Raw genomic sequence first — 12,893 nt, 5'->3', positions numbered from 1 at the left:
TTTAAAAAAAGAAAAAAAACCTCCTGCCTTTTGTTTCAGCAGAAATTTGTTCAGACTGAGTCTCTCCGCCACACTGAAACAGCCTTGAATAAAATCTTCCTTGCCTGTTTCACTTGCTCCAGGACAAGTTTTGCTTTGACAATGGCAGCCAAGGTAAGACCCAAGAGTAGGAAGCCAGGAAAGACACCAGGGGCTGTGCAGGTACCATCATCCGACGAACGTTTCCAAATGCCTAGCCACCCGCTGCCATGGCAAAGAATATAGTATTTATGGTCTCCCAGCACATACGGTGTGACCACAGGTGACTTTAACGCGGGGTAGAAAATGAACAGTGGCTTGAGATCCTACCAAGTTCTCTGATGGAATCATACATTTCTATGATTGGCGCTGGAGACAAAAGGCCCAAGATGCATATGTAAAACTCCAGCAAGAACAAGAACAAAGCAAAAAGCCTTTGACCCAGCTGACGCTGGGGCAAGAGCCAATGACCAGGCGTAAGCAGGAGCAGGGTTGCTGCGTAGGTGATGTGCGCAGAATGGGACAGCCTGCCTCTCCTCGCGTCTTGGTTATTATGTGGTCGCCAAGGGCTGTACTTTCTCTCTCTCTCTCTGTCTCTCGCATAAAGAGGAGAGCCTATATTTTGCGCATTGGTCAGTCACTCCATCGCTTAGACAAGCGCACATCTGCTCTGGACTGGGTTCTACAGGAGGTCACAGAAGTAGTCCAGGTCCTGGCCCGGCCCCCAGAAGGACACCCAACATTCCAGCTCCCTGGCCGGTTCCAGCCACAGCAGCAGAGACTTCAGAGTCGAGAAGAAGATACCGTGCCACCCTCCACAGCTGTTCTTGTACTCAAGTGCTCTGCAGCCGGGCTGCGCTACACGAGATGATTTAAATACCGTGGAGAGAGAGAGAGCTGTCCCCAGAGGTCCAGAGGAACCAACGAGGTCAGCTGTGTGTGTTAATGATACAACAACAGCCAGTAATAGTACCTCACGTCACTGCACCCTTCTTATACTCCAATGAGGAAGATACTATTGCTATTCCCACTTCTCTAAGGAAACTGAAGTTCCCACATTTAGTGAGGTTGACATTTAAACTAACGCTGATTCTAGAACCCATATTCTTATTAATGAATCCATTGGTTGTCAATTTTAGCTGGACATTAAAATCACCTGGAGTGCTATTTAAAATATCAATATCTAGGTCCCATCCCCAGAGATTCAGATTTAACTGGTTTGGCCTTAATTACTATTAAAACATTTTTAAATAAACCCTTCTGAAGGTGACTGCAATGCTGAGAACTGTGTCGCTGAGCTATTCTGTTTCTCCTCCCGCCTTCTCTGCGGTGGAAATAACAGCAGAAATCGATGCCAGCAGAGACAAAGCCGGCTTTTCACCACGTGCCCGCTCTAACTCACCTCAGTGAGTGGGAATCCGGCCTCCACACTCGCGGTCCACCCAGACTGCACCTGCTAAGGTCACCCGTTAACTCCTACCTGACACATCCACAGTCCTTTTAACGCATCATTTGACACTGTGATCGGAGCATCGTGCTTGAAACTAGACCTCTTCCCCGTTTTGTAAAGCATGCTCTCTACCTGTCCTGCCGTCCCAGTGGATTTCCTTCTGCGGTTCATCCCTTTTTCCCCTTGGTGTTTCCCAGGGTCCCGTCTTGACCCTCTACCTTTCCCATTCGACGCCTTTGCACCCTGCAGAGCTAGCTCGCCAGCCCCACCCCCGACATTATCAGCTACCCCCCAAGAAAAGCAGACTCACCCTTCCTGTCTCCAGACAGTCTGTGTCCCGGGCCTCAGTCCCATACGTCCAGCTGCGTGTTCCAAACGTCTCCGCATGCTTCATTGCAGACCCAGGATGCTGGACCTCGTGGGGGTTACAGCCCAGGGGCCTGGGGTCTCTCATGTCGTGCAGGGCCTGTTGTATGCCTTGTGCAGGGGACAGGTGGGCACTCACTCCTCAGCTCCGAGGGGGAGGTAAACCCATCGCCTTCCAAGCACACCTCTTTAGATCAGAGGGCATTGTTCTGCTGATAGTGAGGAAAGCTTACCAAGAATAGCATTTTAATAGAATGTTAAGGGAACAGAAATCAAGAGAAGTGTATTCTGTCGGGTGTTTGCCTATTTCCAGGTACCAGGGCTCAGGCCAAAGGAGAAATTGTTCAGACTCATGTTGATTTGCTATTTCTCAGATTTCTTTATCCTGACTCTTTGTACTGCTGGCTAGAACAAGGTTTTCATCAGGTTTTACTCAGGCTTTCATCCTTTTTTTCACTTCAGATATTTAAGTAAAGAAATATAATTTGTCTCCCAGTTACTTAATTATATATAGTTGATGTATTTTTCTGTTTTTACGCATTTCTGAGATCACTTTTGTTAAAACACGCTGCCTCAATAAAGACAAATTGTTAGTTCTATGTCTCAGTGTTTGATAAAGTAATGTTCATTCATTTTACCCCGTAAGGTAATAATACGTTGAAGACATCACTTTATTACTGGTTATTTTAAACTTGTATAGCATTATTCTGAACAGTTATGATACTGGCAATACTAGCGATAACAGTTAAGCTATTTTCTTTAATGAAGTTTTTTATAATTTATAATGCCTATTACTATAGTGCCCATTTTATATTTTTATCTCTAATACATGAGAACAGAAGAATATTATAGCATCCCATCCTTTATTTTACAAGAGTTACAATAGAGTAATAACTTACAGGTACATACATTGAGCCCCTGGTTCAAGAGTTAAAGTCCAAATTTACATGAGTTACGAGCCCAGAGGTGCTTGCTCCAAGTTAAGTGATAATTATCTGGGCAATGCTCCATTTCATCTGTAATAAAGTGCAAGTGCTATAAAGACAAAAATCCAATTAGGAGGTTTGCAAGTGTAGTCATTGCACTGCTGAACAGATTAACTTTGTCAAATTAAATTAATGTCCCCAGTATTACATTTTTAAATCAATTTCTGTTATAATTTCCTTTTGCTCTCAGTTAATATGCACACTGTGAATACTGGACACAAGAGCATTCCATAGATTCTCCCGTTTTGCTCCATGAGTTTAACATAAAAATCATCATTTTCTCTGTGCTCCACATAAGACTTGCTGAAACTTGCCCATGAACGCAGAGATCTTCAGGATATTATAATTTTTCATTTCTCACTTCAAGCATATCTCTAAACTGAAAACTTTAGATAAGATGGTTTATAGTCTAATTTTCATAGGAAAATGTGAATCAAGAATTGGAACCTGTTGTCTTTTTTAATACTAATCTTTTTTATAGATAATTGAGAGGAAGAAAAAGTCAAGCAGTTTCCAGATACCACTCACGATATTCAGTTGGGTATGAAATAGGTGAATTAAGGATGGATTTCACTTTCCTTCCAACATGGAACTAAGACCTACTCTGTAAAATAAAAAGCCTCATGAGAAATGTGACTGGCTGGTGTGTTTCTGAGTAATAGTTTTAGGGAGGAATAGGATTTACCTATTAAAGAGTAGCTTTGGTCAGTCCCAGGAGTCAGGCATTTGACCGATGCCCACGTGGCCTTCCATGACAAAAAATCTGCACTGACCACCAGGGAGTCAGCCAGATACTTTTTCCTGCAGCCTGTGGACCACAGACATGCAGATTGAGACAGAAACGCCCTGGCTGCCAGCACAAGTTCTCTTTGTTATCCAGCAGGAACATTCAGCCAAAATCAACAGTTTCTGACCTCCATCCCCCATCTCACATTTCCCCAGCAGGGCAATTCGCAGTTATTAACAGTGGATAATTCTTAGTTTGATAGAGACTCCAAAAATTAAAAACAAGAAAATAACTTAATCAGTGGGATCTTAAGGGTAGAGACCAGGAGTGTTGGTTTCAATGTGTGTAGGTTAGGATTTTGTAGTCACATGCCAAGAAAATGGGAAGTCAGAAGACAATCCTAGGGACTTCCCTCGTGGTCCAGTGGTAAAGAGTCCACCTTTCAATGCAGGAGACGCTGGTTCGATCCCTGGTTGGGGAACTAGGATCCCACATGCGGGGGGGCAACTAAGCCCGGGCACCACAACTACCGAGCCACGTACAGCAAACTACAGAGCCCATGCGCCCTGGAGCCCACACGCCACAACTAGAGAGAAGCCCGCATGCCACAACTAAGACCAAATGCAGCCAATAGATACATAAATAAATAAATAAAAGTCACCATTTAAAAAACAAAAAAAAAAGGCTATCCTATAGCTCTAAGCTAAAGGAGTGAGATGCTCCTGGATTATGAAACTGAATTTCAGGGATTGCTAACATCTTAGTTTTCACTGAGGGAAAAGAAGTATCTGGTGGTCTCCATCAATTAAAAAAACACCAGCAAAGTAAGCACTCTGGAGCTAGGTCTCTGCAGAGAGAGACCGAGCTTCCATGCTAAGCCCCTCCCTGAGTGCCTCCTTCTGGAAGTCAGGAACCAAACCAGGTAGGTCCAGGTGTCTTGATGTTCTTTCCAGCACATCCCTTGTACAAGGGGCACAGCATGCTGCAGTGGCTAAGAGCATGGATGAACTTTGGAATCAGACGGCATGGATCCCTTTCACAGCACATTCTAACCAGGTGACCTCAGGAAGTTTATCCAACTTTACTAATCTTAATTGTTTTCCAACTATAAAATGGAAACAGTAATGCCTAACTGTAAGAGCTGTTGACAGACCAAATGGGATGTCTCGTGCAAAGGAAATATCACCAGGCTTGCACTTAATAACTACTCAAATGGCTGCTAGAGTGCAAGCATTTTTATATTCTTTGATGACTTTTGTACTCATTAGAAAGGGAGAGTAGAAATGAGTCCTTCTACCTGAATGTCCTGAGTTGTAGCTCCCTTTCTTCCCGTGCCAAGAATCTTTCTTGATTTATTTCTAATGACCAATTATACCATCTTGCAAGCTTGCAGATTTTTGTGAGTTGGCTTTCTTAATTTTTTCCCATTTCTTTCTGATATATTTTCTGCGGAATGAATTCCGTGGTCAAGGACCTCATCTGTAAAAGGTTTTCTAATTCTTTCAGAAGAACTACTAGCTTCCTCCCCTGTGTTCCCACTAAGAGCAGGGTATTTACTTGACTGTGTTTGGTTGGTTGTCCGTCTGTCTCCCTTGATACACGGAAGCTCCTTGAGGGCAGAGACCGTGGCTACTTGTCCTTATTGAACTCAAGAGTGTGAAAAACAGCTTTAAAGTGCACGCTTTGGGAAAACAAACACTGAGAATCATTCTGGCCAGCAATGTCATTTGGCATTTGAAGAGCCACTGGGGATGGAAAAGCACAGTCAGACATTCTGTGAGATTTTCTACCATAAATGCCACCATGAAAAGTGACCAGGCATTTGGGAGCCCCCGAGAGCATCATATTTGAAGCTATTTGAAGCAGCAGCTTAGGAGTGTTCTTTTAGGACTCATATCTGTTCTTGATATTTTGTTGTTCAAAGATTATGCACAGCAGAATGTAAAATATCAGGAAACGGTCTTTTAATCCTTTGCGTTCTTACATTTTTCTCTTAAAAAATAAGATAAAGGTATCTTTATTCTTTAAATATAATTAACTACTTAAGACTTCAACGATAATGACAATATGTTCTTTGTTCCATTTATAAAATTCTCAAGACACAGATAAAAGTTAATTCAAAACTCAGCTTATATTTCTAAAATGTAAGAAATATGAAAACTGAATAATCACGTGAGGTCAGTGCCATTAGTGATAGCAAGTTGAGTATTAATTCACACTTGCTGGGTGTGTAAAAAATATAACAAACTTTATCTTTTGTAAAACTTGCTTTTAAAAATTTATTGGTGACCTTGCCACTCAATCTAATAAACACTTTGTTTACATAAATGGGATTTGGGGGGAAATGTTAAGAAAATAAAATACAATTAAGCAAATCAAATAACTATTTCAGGAAAGGTATATGTCATCTCTTCAGGTTTAGAGAGGAAAGATCACTCTACTCTCAAATGCAGCCTCTTACCAATACAAAAGCAACATAATCATACTAATAGAGCAGGTAAATAGTTGAAAAAGGAGAAGTTAGGGGAGCCACTGATTTCTACATCTTATCCAACTACAACTTTTATACAAAACTTTAAATGAACCTACAAAGCACATTCCAGATTAAAATAAAAACTGAATTTTTACCAAAATGTATTCTACTATGACATAACAGAGGTGGAGCAAAAATGTATCATTTGTCATTCTGAAGACTAATGACTTCCAAGTACAAGAATGTTTAAATACATTTTAACAGAAATAAAATTTCTGAAAATTATCATAAATTTTACTGTATTTAGAAGTACCTAACCAAGGCTCCTGTTAAAAACAAGTAAATCAGTTGAAATACTTAGAGTGGAAATTTATACCCATTTCAGAGAAAATATCCTTACCTGCAATTCCTCGACCTGTGATTTCTTTCAAATTTATTGCAGGAAATTACATGCTTATCTGTCTAGTTTTTCTTCTTGAAAACAAAGACTGACTTTGGAAAATTTAGAATAATTAATTCTAAGTATTTCCATGGTATCTAAAATTCAACTATGAAGCTATATTCCAAACTAGCTTATAACATAATGCCTTCAACAACATTTCAAAAAGTATAGCTTTATATTAAAAGTGCTATTTTGGCAACTTAAAAAATCTTTATGAGAACAAGAACAATGAATAGAAAACAGTAACAAATATGGTAGACATTAATCCAAGGGTATCAATAATCACTTTAAAAGTCAATGATCTAAATACAACAATTAAAAGGCAGAAATTGTCAAAGTGAATAAAAAAATAAAACTCAGCAATATGTTGTCTACAAGAAACCAAATTTAAGTATAAAGACACATATAAGTTAAAAGGAAAGAGATAGAGAAAGATATACCATGCAAACAGTAATCAAAAGAAAGTGAGAGTATCCATATTAATTTCAGGCAGAGCAGACTTCATAACAGGGAAAGTCATCAAGGATAAAGAGAGCATTACATAATGATAAAGAGTGAGTACTTCAAGAAAACGTAACAATCCTTTGTGTATATGCACTTAACAACAAAGCATCAAAATACATGAGGCAAAACTGCAAGGAGATAGACGAATCCACTGTTACAGTTGGAGACTTTTAACACTCCTCTCTCAGAAATGGATGGATTCAGGAGGCATAAAATCAGAAATAACATAGTTAACAGAACTATCAAGCAATCAGATAGTACAGACATCTATAGACGACTTCATCCAACAGCAGAATACACATTCTTCTCAAGCTCACATAGAATATTTATCAAGATAGACCACATTCTGGGCCATAAATCACACCTTTCACACTTAAAAGAATGAAATTCTACAACATTTCAGACCACAGTAAATTAAGCTAGAAATCAATAACAGAAAGATAGCTGGAGAATCCCCAAATACTTAGAGATTAAAAAACATACTTAAAAATAACACATGGTTCAAAGGAGAACTATCAAGAGAAATTTAAAAATATCTTGAACAAAATGAAAGTAAAAATCAACTTACCAAGTTTGTTAGATGAAGTGAAGCACTTCCTTCAGAGGGAAATTTATAGCATTGAATACATGCAATAGAAAAAAAGAAAGACCTAAAATCAATAATCTAAGGTTCCACCTTAGGAAACTAGAAAAAGAAGAAGAAATTAAATCCAAATAAAGCAAAAAAAAAAAAAAAAGTGCAGAAATCAATGAAATTGAAAAAAAAGAAATCATTACATAAAATGAACAACAAAAAAGCTAGTTATTTGGAAAGAGCAATAAAATAAGCCTATAGCCAGACTGAGAAAAAAGAAGACAGAAATCATTTATATCAGACGTGAAAGAGGGAACAGCACTACAGATACCCTGGGCTTTAAAAAGATAACAAAGAGATGCTATGACCAACTCTATGCCCACAAGTTTTATAACCTAGATGAAATGGATGGACCAGTTCCTTGAATGACATGATCTGCTAAAACACACAAGAAGAAACAGACAACCTGAATATACCTATTAAAGAACTTGGATCAATAATTAATAATCTTCTGAAACAGAACGCACCAGGCCAAGAAGGGTTGAATGCTACTGCTGAATTCTACCAAACATTTCAGGAAGAAATTATACCAATTTTCTACAATCTCTTCCAGAAGATAGAAGCAGAGGGAATACCTTTTAACTCATTTCGTAAAACCAGCATTACCCTAATACCAAAACCAGACAAAGACATCTTTGAATGTTGTCAAGATGTCAGTTCTTACCATCTTGATCTGTAGATGCACCAGAATCCCGGTCAAAATTCCAGCAAGTTATTTTCTGGATATTGACAAACTGATTCTAAAGTTTATATAGAGAGTCAAAAGACAAACAATTGCCAAGTCAGTACTGAAGAAGAAGAATCAGAGAACTGACGCTACCCAACGTGAAGACTTACTATAAAGCTGCAAAGATCATTAGCAAAAGAATAGACAAACAGATCAATGGAACAGAATGTAAAGCCCAGAAGTAGACTACCATAAATATAGTAGACTGAAAAATATAGACTACCATAAATAAAGACCTTACATCTTTCACAAAAATTAACTCAAAATGGATAATAAATCTAAATTTAAAATGTACAACTTTAAAACTCCTAGAAGATAATATAAAAGAAAATTGAGGTGACCTTGAGTATGGCAATGAGCTTTTACAGATAGAACACCAAATGCACAATCCATGAGAGAAGAAACTGGTAAGTTAAACTTCATTAAAATTCAAACCAAAAAAACCCACACAAGACATTTTTCAGTAAGTGACTGGATAAATAAACTGTGGTACATCTAGACAATGAAATATTACTTAGCACTAAAAAGTAATGAGTTATCAAACCAAGAAAAGACACAGGGGAAACCTCAATGCATATATTAAGTGAAAGAAATCAATCTGAAAAGACTACATTCTGTAGGATTCTAACTTTTTTTTTTTTTAGAAGATTTTTTTTTTTAATTTTATTTATTTATTTATTTATGGCTGTGTTGGGTCTTCGTTTCTGTGCGAGGGCTTTCTCTAGTTGTGGCAAGTGGGGGCCACTCTTCATTGCGGTGCGCGGGCCTCTCACTATCGTGGCCTCTCTTGTTGCGGAGCACAGGCTCCAGACGCGCAGGCTCAGTAATTGTGGCTCACGGGCCCAGCTGCTCCGCAGCATGTGGGATCTTCCCAGACCAGGGCTCGAACCCATGCCCCCTGCATTGGCAGGCAGATTCTTAACCACTGCGCCACCAGGGAAGCCCCTGTAGGATTCTAACTTTATGACATTCTGGAAAAGGCAAAACGATGGAGACAGCAAAAGGATTAGTGGTTGTGGAGGGATAAATGGGGTGAGAGAGGAATGAACAGGTAGAGTACAGAGGAATTTTAGGCAGTGAAACAATTCTGTATGACAGTGGATACATGTCATTATACGTTTGTCAAAACCCATAGAATGTACACCACCAAGAGTGAATCTAATATATACTATAAACTTTGGGTGATAACGAGGTGCCAGTGTAGGTTCATCATTTGTGACAAGGGTACCACTGTGGTTCAGGATGTTGACAGTGGGGGCAGAGGGTATAAGGGAACTCTACGTACTTTCTGTTCATTTTGCATTACCCTAAAACTGGACTAAAACACGAAGTTAATTAATTCAAAAAAATCTTTAAGTAACAATACCACTTATTCTCTGTAGACTAGTACTTAAGAATTGGAAATGTTATCAAAACAACTGTGGCAAAATTGAAAATAATGACTTTATTATATGTATACAAAATTGCTACTTATCATATAAGATGTGAACATTTTTTGTTCATGTTTCTCTTCCTCTAAATAATGTGTAGATTTTGTTATTCATGGACCATTGATAACTGTAAAATTGCTCTCTAGAGCTGCATATCTCACACGTATTTGATCCCAAAACTATTTTTAAATTATGATGTATTGTCAGAACCCCAACCGGAACTCATTAATCTGTGAGCATTTCATATGCATTCAGCGCTGAAAATGTCACCATCATGTGGTAAAGGTCCAAGACCGGAAGCTGCCGCACAAGCAGAAGGTCAAGGTTGGTCTTTCAGCACCAGGAATATGTGGATACTGCCTCTGTTTAACACACTGGTCCAACGGCCTGTTTCAGGCGCTTTCTTTTTGACTTCTTAATACTCTTGTGAATTTTTCTTAGAGTTAGATTCCAGAATAATGATAAAACAAATATCTAAATATTTAAAACTTTCTCTAACATTTAAAAAAATGCAGCTAACACCAGCCCCAGGAAGACTGCAGTCCTGCAGCTTGCCATACCAGGACCCAGCCCACTGACCAGCAGGGCGGCACCAGACACAGGAATGCCTGGGCCCCAGCCCTGCCCACCAGTGGACCAACACTAGCTTTGGTACACCCCACACCTGGCAGCCAGCCATGTCAGGAACTGGCCCAATCCACCAGCAGGCTGACATTAGATCCATGACCCCCAGCCTACAAACCACCCACTCCAGAAACTGGCTCTGCCCACCAGTGGGCCAGCACTAGTCCTGGGACCCCCTGGTTTCCCACAGCTAGCATCTGCATGACCCGGCCCCACGCACCAGTGGCCAGCAGCCTCCTCACAAGGCAGGGCCTGGCAACCAACTGGACTGGGGGACAGGCACACCTACCGGACCACCCACATAGTCAGCTCACCACACAGAAGGACCCACACAGCTCACATAGGGGACACCCCTGGAGCATACAGCTCTGGTGACCAGAGGGGAGTGCACTGCTGGGACATATAAGATGTCTCCTTCATAAGGCCACTTCACCAAGGTAAGCAAACTACCAGATACATAGAAATAAAAATTAGACTACAGAGGAATATGTTCAAAACTAAAGAATAAGATAAAACCCCAGAAGAACTAAGTGAAGTGGATCTACCGAACAGAGAGTTCAAAGTAATGATCATAAAGATGTTCAAAGAACTTGGGAGAAGAATGGAGGAACAGAGTGAGAAGTTATAAGTCTTCCACAAAGAGTTAGAAAATATAAAAAAAACAACCAAGCAGAGATGAAGAATACAATAACTGAAATGAAAAATGCACTAGAAAGAATCAACAGTAAACTAAATGATACTGAGGAACAGATCAGTGAGCTGGAAGACAGAATAGTGGAAATCACTACTGCAGAACAGAAAAAAGAAAAAAGAATGGAAAAAAAAATGAGGACTGTTTAAGACACCTCTGGGACAACATCAAGCACACTAATATTCACATTATAGGGGTCCCAGAAGGAGAAGAGAGAGAGAGAAAGGGGCAGAGAACATATCTGAAGACATAACAGCTGAAAACTTCCCTAACCTGGAAGAGGAAACAGTCACCTAAGTCCAGGAAGCACAGAGAATCCCAAACAGGATCAGCCCAAAGAGGATCACACCAAGACATGTTATAATTAACATGGCAAAAATTAACAATAAAGAGAAAATATTAAAAGCAGCAAGGGAAAAGAAACACAGTATGTACAAAGGGAACTTCTATAAGGTTACCAACTGAATTTTCAGCAGAAACCCTGCAGGCCAGAAGGGAGTGGCATGATATATTGATATTTAAAGTGATGAAAGGAAAAACCTACAACCAAGAATACTCTACCCAGCAAGGCTCTCATTCAGATTAGATGGAGAGATCAAAAGTTTTACAGACAAGCAAAAGCTAAAAGAGTTCAGAACCACCAAATCAGCTTTACAACAAATGCTAAAGGAACTTATCTAAGTGAAAAAGAAAAGTTCACAACTAGAAACATGAAAATTACAGAAGTAAAAATCTCATTGGTAAAGGCAAATATACAGTAAAGGTAGTAAGTCAACCGTATATAAAGCTAATAGGGAGGTTAGAAGACAAAAGTAGTAAAATCATCTATATCCATAATACGTAGTTAAGGAATACAAAAACACAAAGATGTAAAATATGATGTCCAAAACAGTAAACGTGGGGTAGGGGAGTAGAAATGCAGGGTTATTAAAATCCATTCAAACTTAGAGATCAGCAACTTAAAATAATCATAGATAGATATATATAGAGAGAAATAGATAGCCATGTACAGTGTGGGGAATATAGTCAATAACTATGTACTGTCATTGTATGGTGACATATTGTAACTAGACTTCTCTTGGCGATCATTTTGAAATGTTATAGAAATATCAAATCACTGTGCTGTACCAATAACTAACATAGTGCTGTAGGTCAATTAGACTTCAAAAACAAAGAAACAAGCAAACTCATAGAAAAAGAGATCAGATTTGTCTGCCCCAGAGGCAGAGAGTGGAGGTGGGGGAATTGGATGAAGGTGGTCAAAAGGTACAAACTTCCAGTTATAAGATAAATAAGTACTAAAAATGTAATGTACAACAAAATAAATATAATTAACACTGCTGTATGTTATACATGAAAGTTGTTAGGATAGTAAATCCTAAGAGCTCTCATCACAAGAAAAATGCTTTTTTTTCCTATTTCTTTAATTTTGTATCTATGTGAGATGATAGATGTTCACTAAACTTACTGCGATAATCATTTCATGATGTATGTAAGTCAAATCATTATGCTGTACATATTGAACTTACACAGTGAATATTGACAGCATGTCAATTATACCTCAATAAAAGTGAAAGGAAAAAAAACTGAATGCCTAGTGTATGAGAGGCCCTGTGTCCTGGGGTGTTCCAAGGAAAAAAATACATCTAAAAGGAAAGGTATTGTTAATATTTTTCCATAGAACACATAGAACTAGTGTTCTATGGAACAGGATTTGGAAAATTCTGTACTAGACAATTATAACCTTCGGCGCAAAGAAGAAATATTCTATTGAAAGACCCTGAGTGAACAAACAGTATCTTCTTTCATCCTGACAAACGT

The sequence above is a fragment of the Balaenoptera physalus genome (assembly GCF_965194825.1).
Source record: "Balaenoptera physalus genome assembly, chromosome: 9".
Taxonomy (NCBI): Eukaryota; Metazoa; Chordata; class Mammalia; order Artiodactyla; family Balaenopteridae; genus Balaenoptera; species Balaenoptera physalus.
Note: the sequence above shows the minus strand (reverse complement) of the source record.